General features: G+C 43.4%; 1 pseudogene; it reads right to left on the bottom strand.

Annotated features, from left to right (window-relative positions):
- Window positions 1–7,955: 7,955 nt before the first annotated feature.
- LOC148792075 (uncharacterized) lies at window positions 7,956–10,225 on the bottom strand (annotated as a pseudogene).
- Between the last annotated feature and the right edge of the window lie 82 nt (window positions 10,226–10,307).

Here is a 10,307-nt window from a genome sequence, read left to right as displayed (position 1 = left end):
GGAACTTCTCATTCTGTAACATCGTAGCAGAATGCATATCCATTCCTACATCCTCTTTGAAGGTGAATGGAGTTTTCTGTAATCTATTTTAAGTCTGAGATAAGGCAGGGGGGGCCACCTATTGTCTATTTATTCAAATTAGCAATGAAAGCTTTTTCAAGCCTCATGCATAATGACGAGTCCTTGAGGGAATTAAAGCTTGCCAGAATTTCTCCTAAAATAACCCATCTATTATTCGCTGATGAGTGATTGCTTTTTTAGCAAAACAAACATGCAGGGTTGCATCAGCTAATCCAATGTCTAGGCATGAAGAAGATGGATTTCCATCATCGTTACTTGGGTGCAAGATTTTGGATTGAAAAAAAGAAATGGGAAGCCTAAAGACCTGGTGGATAAAATGAAGCAAAAGTTGACCATAACTATCCCAAGCTGGTAGGACCACAAAGATAAAAGCAGTAACTCAAGCTTTACTAGTATATACAATGTCATCAACTCTAATTCCTAAAAAAGTTCATAGATTAGAACCGATGCAAAAGCAGTTCTGGTGGAAGGGTGACAGACAAACATAATTATCATACTTACATTAGGACAAAATGTGCAAAACAAAGAAAGAAGGGGGATCAAAATTCAGAAAATTGGTTGCTACGAACAAGGCTTTGTTGGGCAAACAAGTCTGGCACTTCATAAATGAATCAAATTGCCTATGGGCATAGGTAATACTTGAGCTCCAATTCAATTTTTAACTAACAGTCAAAATTAAGAGACTCCAAATGGTAGAACAATTTATAGAAGTAGCTCATCATCTGAAATATGGCTTTATATGGAAAATAAAAAATTGTTAAAAGGTCTATCTTATAAATGATCCATAGATTCTTTCAATAAACTGTTTCCAGTACATTGCTCAATCACTCAAAGTCAAGGATGTTCTTTCCATTAATGGAACCTAGAATTTGCACATTCTCAATGGGTTATTTGATCAACAAACAATACAAGAGATAATGAAGGTTCATTCTTTTAATAACATTCATGAAGATCTGTTGCTGTGGAAGCATTTTCATAATCACAGTATACAATTAAGTCTGCCTATCTATGTTTTACAATTGAGTTTCCCTCCACTTCATTACAAAGAGTACCACGGAAGTGTATTTGGAAGGTAAGGTTCCTTTCAGATTTTAACTCTTTTTGTGGAAACTATAATGGGACAGGGTCCCTACAAAGGACTAACTCAAGTTCTTACAACATACCATTTGTATGATTTGTTAACAACATGTTGAAACATCAATACATCTTTTCATACCATGCCCATTTGCAAGATCTATTTGGACAGCTTTACATGTGAATCTCAACATGGTTAATGGCAGGTCCAATCTGATTCTTTCATATATTAAAAAATGGGAAGAGACCTTGCCTCCAAGTACTTCTAAAGGGAGCAAGAAGAGTTACTACAAAGGATAGTAATAGGCTTTAGGTTCGTATGGGATGTCAGGAGCAGGAAGATATTTGATAATACCTGATCCTATATGGGTTATTAACACAATTAATAATTATCTCATTCAGCCACATCATCATGATGAGCACCTCATATGTTAAGACCCGAGTAGCAGCAGACCCAGAAGGAAGGATCCAGGCCCACTACACTCGAAGCCCAACTCAGGCCTCTCCAGAGTTCACGCGCACCACGTCTCCACTGCGGTTCGTGTATTCACGTCGTCCACGTCAAGAGGAATGAGTGGGTTGTTAATTATTCAGAGGACTTGCTGCATGATAAATGCCTGTATGAGCTCTTGAGAGCAACCTCTCCTCTACTCCTCTCTTCTCCTATCTTCTCAGTTTAGGAGGGTGATCTCCCTCGAAACAGCTCCAGTTCTCTCTGTTCCGTTTCGGTTCTATCAACTGGTATTAAAGCCTAGCGACAATGCCAGCTACCAGAGCCACAGCGTCCGAAGAAAGGATGAATCGTATTGAATAGGAAGTGCGGCAAACCTCCAGTAAACTCAGAGATATCAAGGGAACCCTCTCCGCATTGGTCGAACAGTTCGAACGTCTTTCACCGGCATCAAAAGCATCGGAGGCCGAAGTATCAAGTAGCAACAGAAGCAGCCGGCGGGAAGGAGCCATCCCCATCAAAGCCGCCAAGATCGACTTTCCGATCTACTTAGGTGATGACCCTGTTCCCTGGATCTACCGTGCTGAGCGATATTTTGAATTCCATGAAACCCCTGCAGACCAAAGGGTTTCCATTGCCGCCATTCATATGGACGGCAAAGCCATTATGTGGTACCAGTGGTACCGATGGACCCATCCACAAACTACTTGGTTAGATCTCACTGAAGCTTTACGAGTACGGTTTGGACCTTCTGGTTACGAGAATTACAATGAATCTCTCTCGCGAGTTAAACAAACCGGGACTGTAAGAGAATACCAAAATGAATTTAAACGGATGGCTATCAGAGTGCACGGCTGGCCAGAGGCCGCCCTAGTGGGCTGTTTCATAGGACTGCGAGAGGATATCAGAATTGAGGTGAATACTATGCAGCCTGCTACATTAACAGCAGTGGTTGGCTTAGCAAAACTCCAGGAGGAAAGGTTGGACCGCCTCAAGAAGATGGGGAAGCCCACCGGGTTTCAGGCAAGCCCGAGCCCAGTACCCAGGAACCACTATCCTAAGAATGAGCCGAACCCAGGCCCATTTCTGCATACACCCACTGTTCTAGTGACCACTATTCCGAAACCCTTGCTACCAGGTAAGAAAACCGGTTCCTTAACCTTACCCTACCGGAAGCTGACATGGGCAAAAATGCATGCTAGACGGGAGAAGGGGCTATGCTATAATTGTGACGAAAAATTTGTCCAGGGCCACAAATGTAAGGTCCAACAAGTTTATCTTCTTCAGGCTGAAGAAGAGGGTGGATCTGAACCGGGTTCAGAAGACATTGAAGTTCAGCAGATGGAGGTCGTTCCAGAGGTGGAATATTGTGTCATCTCCCTACATGCCTTATCTGGGCATCAGACCCCGCTGACCATGCGAGTCCACGGCCAGATATTGGGGAGACAAGTAGCTGTTCTGATAGACAGTGGGAGTTCACTAAACTTCATAACTCCCGAGTTAACCCGACAGTTGGGTCTCATGGTTGAACACATTCCGAGCTTCGCAGTGAATGTAGCCAATGGCCAGCGCACTACTTGTGAAGGGAAGAGCAAATCAGTGGGGCTCAAGGTTCAGGGGTATACATTTCAAGTGGGCCTACACCCCTTGGAGTTCACAGGGGCAGATGTAGTTCTGGGCGTACAGTGGCTCCAAATGTTGGGCCCTGTAGTTTGCAACTAGGCCGAGTTAACCATGAAATTTGACCAAGACGGGCAATTAAAAACCAGCCCATGACTGAAGAGAACCTGGAGGCCATTCTTAAACATTGCCAGTACACGGCTACCCCATTACTAATGAGCATGGGCCCTCTTGGGCCCACAACTATCCCCTCCAATGCAACCACTAACCTCAGCCCAAGTGAGTTACAGCAGCTTCAGAGATTGCTGCGGGCTTACCCTGATGTGTTTGAGGAGCCCCACACCCTCCCGACTCCTAGGGCCCATGACCACAAAATTCCCATCCAACCCGGAGCTCCACCCGCCAATGTCAGGCCCTACCGTTACCCACATTATCAGAGGACAAAAATGGAAAGGATGGTGAAGAAGTTGCTGGACAAGGGCTTTATCCGGCCCAGTAGCAGCCCATATTCGTCCCCAGTTATTTTGGTAAAAAAGAAACATGGCAGCTGGAGGTTTTGTGTGGATTACAGGGCTTTGAACAAGATCACGATAAAGGATCGGTATCCTATACCCTTTATTGAAGAACTCTTTGACGAATTGGGTAAGGCCAAGTACTTCTCTAAACTGGATTTGCGGTCGGGTTATCATCAGATCCGTGTATACCCGGAAGATATTCACAAGACTGCTTTCCGAACCTCAGATGGGCATTTCGAATTCTTAGTTATGCCTTTTTGTTTGACCAACGCCCCGTCCACCTTCCAGAGACTCATGAATGAGATTTTCTGAGCTTATTTGTGGATATTTATCCTAGTATTTTTTGTTGATATACTAGTTTACAGCCCAAATGCTCACTTGGACCATTTGCAGTGTACCCTCACCAGATTGCTGAAGAAACACGCCTTTGAATGGGATCCACAGGCTGAAGAAGCTTTCCATTTATTGAAGAAGGCAGTCATCACACCTCCTACATTGGGCCTCCCAGATTTCAACCAAGAATTTGTAGTGGAGACTGATGCCTCTGGGAAAGGAATTGGAGCGGTCTTGATGCAGCAAGGTAAGCCACTGGCCTACTACAGCAAGGCCCTTACCCCACAAGCCCAAGGCAAATCTACATACGAGAAGGAACTGATGGCCGTGCCTCTCGCCATCCAGAAATGAAGGGCGTACCTCCTGGGCCGCAAGTTCGTGGTTAGGACTGACCATCGCAGCATCAAACATTTACTAGAACAAAGGGTATTGGGCCCTGATCAGCAGAAGTGGGCCTACAAACTGTTGGGGTTCGATTTCAACATTGAATACAAGCCGGGTCCCTCAAATGCTTTAGCTGATGCCCTCTCCAGGATGGGGGATCTTCATGTAATGGGAGTATCACATCCTACCTACTCATTGCTGGGCCAATTACAGCAAGAAGCTCAACATGACCAGCAGCTGGCCCAGTTACGGGCCCAAATTCTGGATGGATCTGCTACCACTCCAGGATACAGTGTGAAGGGAGGAGTTCCCCTTTTTACAAAGGAAGAATGGTGGTTTTGGATCAATCAGTCCAGGTATTACATCTGTTCCACAACTCAGCCCAAGGGGGGCACTCCGGAGCTCTCTGTACTTACAAACGACTTGCCATTCTTTTTCATTGGAGGGGCATGAAACGAATGATACAGGATTTTGTGGCAAGGTGTGCCACGTGTCAACAATAGAAGTACAGCACTCAATCCCCGGCTGGGCTCTTACAACCCCTACCCATACCTGAGAAAGTCTGGGAAGAGGTTACCATGGACCTCATAACCGGACTTCCCATCTCCCAAGGAAAGTCGGTGGTGCTAGTGGTGGTGGATTGACTAAGCAAGTATGCCCATTTCATTGCTCTTTCCAGACCCTATTCAGCCTCCACCTTAGCGCAGGCTTACATACACGGGGTGGCCAAGTTCCATGGGACCTCGCTCTCCATTTTGACAGTCTGGGACCCTCTCTTCATGAGCACCTTTTGGCAGGCCTACTTCACAGCCCTAGGTGTCCAAATGCTGCATACAACTAGTTACTACCCACAGATAGATGGACAGTTGGAAGTAGTTAACCTACTTGCGATGTTTTGTTGGAGATAAGCCCAAGCAGTGGGCTAGATGGCTTCCATGGGCCGAATTCTGGTATACCACATTTCAGGTTTCGGCAGGGACAACTCCCTTCAAGGTATTTTACGGGTGTGATCCCCCTTCTATTATGCCATACGAAAAAGGGACCTCCTCAATAGCCGAAGTTGAAGCTCAACTCACTGAGAGAGACGACATACTTAAGACCCTCAAGTATCACTTACAGCCGGCCCAACAACGTATGAAACTTGCTTATGACAAGAAGCATCGAGAGCTGGAATTCTCAATGGGAGATTGGATCTATTTGAAACTTCAGCCATATAGACAGGCGTCTCTGGCTCAAAGAGCGTCTCAGAAGCTGTCTCCCCGTTATTTTGGCCCATTTCAGGTGGTTGAGAGAATCGGGAGTGCAGCCTATCGTCTCGACCTTCCCACAGAGTGCCAGTTACACCCTGTTTTTCATGTTAGTCTCCTTAAGCCCTGCCTATCCCCTTTGACATCACCAGCCCCACGCTCCCTCCGTTATCTGAAGTTGGTGAAGTAATGTTCAAACCACAAAAGATTAGGGATGTTCGTTGGGTGAAAATCGGCAAAAAACCCGACAAAGTTATTTTTCTTTATTAAAATATTCAGATATATATAGGCAATTATTACAAAAAACAACCAAAACTGAATCCGTAACCGATTAGCGGACGGTAACAAACTCGTTCCAAGGAGTGAAGTTCATCGCAGCTTCAACGCATGAGTGAAGTTCATCGCAAGTTGTGTCATCTGGGTCATCTGGGTATTCTTCTCTAATACCCCCTTCAAGTTGGAGCATGAGGATTAAAAATGTCCAACTTGGGTAACAGATGCAAATCTATCTCGGCCAACTGCTTTAGTGAAGATATCTATAGGCTGAACTGACATAGGTAGATGAGCAGTAGTTATAGCTTTGGACTGAAGGTGTTCTCGTATGAAGTGGCAATCTATCTCGATGTGTTTGATGCGCTCATGGAACACTAGATTAGCAGCTATGTGGAGTGCTGCCTTGTCACAGTACAGTTGCATCGGTTGTGGATGAAAAAGACGAAGATCAGAGAAGATTTGCTTCAGCCATAATAGTTCACTAGTAGTGGCTGCCATCGCACGATACTCTGCTTCAACAGAAGAGTGGGCCATTGTTGCTTGCTTCTTGCTCTTCCATGACAAAGGAGATTGTCCTAGAGTTGTCAGATAGTCGGTGATGGATTTCCGACTGGTTGCCAATCCGAGTCACAATAAGCTCATAATTGGAGATCACAATCAACCGGGAGAAATATACATTGCTCAAGTGTAGCCTTCAGGTATCGGAGGACGTGCAGTGCAGTGGCCAAATGTTGTTGTCTAGGATCACTCATAAATTGACTTAGAATGTGAAGTGGATAAGTGAGTTCTGGTCTCGTAATGGTGAGATAGAGGAACGTCCCACAAGGCGTTTGTACTGATTGGGTTGAGCAATTGGCTCACCAGATTCAGGTCCCAAATGAAATTGTTGTGCAATGGGGAATATACTAGGTTTGCATCCTAGCATACCTGCATCCTAAAGAATGTCAAGGGTATATTTCCTTTGACTGAGAAAGATGCTAGAAGAGGACCGAGAGATCTCGATGCCAAGAAAATATCGAAGAATGTCGAGGTCCTTGATTGGAAAACACTACCATAGGTAGTCCTTAAGAGCATAAATATAGGTTGGGTCATTCCTAGCAATCACCAAGTCACCAACATATGCAAGTACCACGAGAACGCTACCTGATTGGACTAGAGTAAAGAGGGTATTATCGGCAATTGATTACTTGAAGCCCCATTTCTACAGGTACACAATGGTCCAGTAATATAGGCTGATAACTCATCCCAGATCCCTTTGAGTTTTGAAAAATAAAAAGAGACAAGGAGATTTTCTTTTCTGAGTAGCATGAGTTCTCTTTTGAGATGGAAGATCCTTGGAGCATTTCCTTGTGAGAATCTTTCTTCCAAATCTTTCCACATTTCTTGAGCGTTTTCAGCAACGCTCTCATGGAGATCTTTGGTTAGCGCATTAAAGATCTGTGACACCACAATGGAATTGCATTTTGACCAAGCAAGGAATTCTGCCTGATTCGTCGGATCTAACTTCTAAATCATTCCATTCACGAAGCCAATCATGTTCTTGGCGCTGAGAGCATTAGTCATTGCTCTTCGCCAAGTCATGTAGTTGTCTCCATTAAAAAGACAAAAAACAAACACTATACCATCAGAAGGATGTAGGTAGAAAGGTGAATCTTGATCATCGGAAGATATCTGATTAGCTATGATGAATATGTTGTTTCCACTCCTATTCAGGGCCATCCTCGTTGATGTCAAAAGAGGGCAAAACAAGAAGGAGACCGGAGTGAAGAAAGGTAAGGCAAGAAGCATAAGAAAATTAGAAACAAGAATCCAAAATTTTCGCAAGAATCGGATTTTTCCGAGAGAGGGCATGTCGCTCTGATACCATGTAAAAACTAGAGAGGCAAAATTGACGAAGAGAAAGTTATTTTTTTAATTAAAATATTCAGATATATATAGGCAAATATTACAAGGAGCTGACGTGGCATTTACAAAGAAACAACCAAAATCGAATCCATAACCGATTAACGGACGGTAACAAACTCATTTGCTGGAGTGAGGTTTATCGCGTATGTCTAAGAGTGGGTTCATCGCAGCTTCAGCGCAGGAGTGAAGTTCATCGCAAGTTGCTTTATCGCAACTTGGCTGCTCGTCTTTTTGGTCTGACATGGGAGTTGTGTTTGAACGTTCAGTAGTTTTTGTCCGAGTTGGTTCTTTCAGCAAAGGTGGTAAACTTGGTACCCCCGGAAGTCGTGGCTGCAAAGGAGGCGAAAGTGTTGGAAGCTGGGGGAGTTGAGGAAGAGGTGGTATGGATCTAGTTGACAATGGTGGAAGCTGAGGAAGTTGAGGAAGAGGAGGTAGAAGTGGCAATGTTGGATTTGGAGTTGAGAGATTTGGCACTGTTGGATCTTGACTCACCAGTGGAAACAATGGAAGATTTGGAAAAGGAAGGGTGTTCTTCATGGAATTGAGTTCTTTGAGGTTTCAAGGCGTTGCTTTTGGTTACACGGGTCAGGCTGTTTCAGAGGCTTGAAGAGGTGAAAAACCCAGCTGAGAAAATGTGTAAGTCCGTGTTCTCTTGACTTGAGATGAATAGATGATGAAGTTGCTGTGGAGGGAGGCCACTGCACAAAACGGCTCGCTGCTGCTAATTAACTTCACAAAGCACCGCTTAATGATCTTGACGTGTTTACTGACTGCAAATATAATGGTAGATGAACTTTGAATCGCCCATGTTCATCCGTCTTCACCTCCTTGTGGAAACTGGCCAGGGGTTTCAGACTTACATCTCCACATTCCACTGCAACAGAAGCACCTGTGCATAACAAGTTTGTGAATTCTTGGCCCTTCAAGTTGACAAAAGACCAAAGATACATATGTTAATTTTTCTCCTAGTGAAAGGTGGCAAGCGTTGTTTGGGAAAAGAAACTGATATGAAGTGGCTGGCCTTTGAGAAACCTTGTTGAAAGCAAGTATCACAGTAAAACAGTGCCTACAACAACTGCAGAAGGAAGTTTCCTCTCATGTTTAGCCTATGAAAGAGTACTGAAAAGTAAACTAATATCAAATGCCAGGATATTTTGCAACTGCTCTTTCTGTGGAGCGTTCTGATGATCCTAATTGCATGAAGATAGTCATAAAATTTCTTTTATGATTAATTCGGAATCATTAACGCAAAGCTTCATCCATGAATACAGGGAAGAGATTAAATTCTAGCATGAAAGAACAGGAGACACCAAACTTCTTGATGTGGTTCATGCAAAAACCAGTCAACTGTAGACTAGAAGAAATTAATGTGTGATATAAAATTTTCGCCGAACACCCAAAAAGAAGAAAATAGAATACAGTACAGAGTTGAAAAGAGGCTCTTCTCTTGCAAGGTTCATGATCATATTGGCAATTGCTTTCAATGTATTATTTGAATTTATTTCTTTTGGCCACTAAGGAGACCAGATCTCAGTTAATTTATACAATAGTTCAGTCACAAATTTTATTGCCATTTGCAGCGAAATATCCAAACACAGACATCATGGTTAAAAAACACTTGCTTTTGACAGGACATATAGCATGCTGCTTGCACATAGTGGTGGCAGCTCGCTACTCGGCATCTAATCCAAATTACCGACCACCAAGATTTTTCATCGGGTAGAGATCGATCGGTGGTCCGATAGTGTTACATAAAATAGATGACACACGGGCCATTGACAATATAGAGATGAAACTCGGGCAGTTATGTGTGGGGATGATTGGACCATGGAGCATCATCAAAAAAAAAAAAAAATGAAACAGAAGTGGGTATCCATTTGCTGATAAGAACCCTCAGCCTCAAGCCTTTGCTGATAAGAACATATTAATAAATGTCGTCGTGTGGAGTGTGGGCAGTAAGATTTCTTTTGGAGGGAGGGGGGGATGCGTGAACTAAATGAAGTGCAGAGCAAAGGATGAATAAACTTTTACCTTCGCATTGGAAAATGATAATGACCGTTGGTCACTTATTTTGATGATATTGCGTGTGAACAGTTATTGATCGTCTTCAATGATCCAATATGGATTACAACTAAAATTAAAATAGTCATAATCAAATCCGACACAATTGCAGTTGGGCTCTTTTTTTTAGATGACGCAGGTGAAATTAAATTTCCAGCACACATATACATAATACAGTAAACATTCAAGCAATGAACTTGATAACAGGCGGCTAGTGCTCAACTGCAAATGCGGAATACCTCTGTGAATGCCCAATCTTTTAGAATTAAAGCGTTGACCATTGTCCCTAAATTTTCTTTTATCTATACTTCCCCAAAATCAGTCTGAGTTGAACTCTAACAGTCAAATGAGTCAAGTTAGTTA

The sequence above is a fragment of the Nelumbo nucifera genome, chromosome 4 (assembly GCF_055504915.1).
Source record: "Nelumbo nucifera cultivar China Antique chromosome 4, China Antique-T2T, whole genome shotgun sequence".
Lineage (NCBI taxonomy): Eukaryota > Viridiplantae > Streptophyta > Magnoliopsida > Proteales > Nelumbonaceae > Nelumbo > Nelumbo nucifera.
The sequence above is the reverse complement of the archived record's forward strand: the minus strand, read 5'-3'. Positions and strand labels throughout refer to the sequence as shown.